Genomic DNA, 623 nt, shown 5'->3' with positions numbered 1-623 from the left:
GCTTCCTTCTCTATGGAGGCTGGTGGTTTACACATCTGTATATATATAAAAAAAGATAATGGGCCCCTCAGTGTGTCTGCTGTATGCTGTATGATTATGCGCTGTCCTCCGCTGCCTGAGGAACTACATGGGCCTCAGAATTCCTTATTGATCCCCTTGTTTCTGGAGGGACTTAAGTCTGGTTTGAAACCTTCTGAGGTGTGCTAATGCAAATGCTCTCAGAGCTTTAACAAGGTCTACCACTGATGCAGTGAAATAAGAAACAGGTATTTTATGCTAGGGGTGGGGGGTGGGTGGGGGTGTTGGGAGGGCTTATCTTTTGCAATATTGGCTTTTGTAATATGGCAAGGAAAGGGGGGGGGGGTTAACTACTTTTAATGTCTAATGCTTGGATAAGCCCTATACTTTACTGTTATTGTTCCCCTTTGAAAACTAGAGCACTGAAGATCTTTGTCTTTTTACGAGATGATTGCAAGTATAAATGAGGTTGGGAAAATACTGGTCAAGCTGTAAATAGGGGAGACAGAGCGTCCCTTTTGGCTCACTGTATTATATGCAACATGTGGCAGTATTTAGCAGGTACTGTAAACTATTTCTCAGTGTATCTTAAGTTTCACCATTCC

At 42.7% G+C, this 623-nt stretch overlaps 1 protein-coding gene across 2 annotated transcripts in view; it reads left to right on the top strand.

Annotated features, from left to right (window-relative positions):
* The window catches only part of grhl1 (grainyhead-like transcription factor 1), a 16,807-nt gene extending 16,525 nt beyond the window's left edge, over positions 1-282 (top strand). For both annotated transcript variants that reach the window (XM_062523126.1, XM_062523125.1), the window contains exon 15: positions 1-282. This exon is cut by the window's left edge and continues 126 nt beyond it. The gene's annotated coding sequence lies outside the window, so the exon portion shown is untranslated.
* The last annotated feature ends 341 nt before the right edge of the window (positions 283-623 follow it).

This window comes from Sardina pilchardus, chromosome 20 (assembly GCF_963854185.1).
Source record: "Sardina pilchardus chromosome 20, fSarPil1.1, whole genome shotgun sequence".
NCBI lineage: Eukaryota > Metazoa > Chordata > Actinopteri > Clupeiformes > Clupeidae > Sardina > Sardina pilchardus.
The sequence above is the reverse complement of the archived record's forward strand: the minus strand, read 5'-3'. Positions and strand labels throughout refer to the sequence as shown.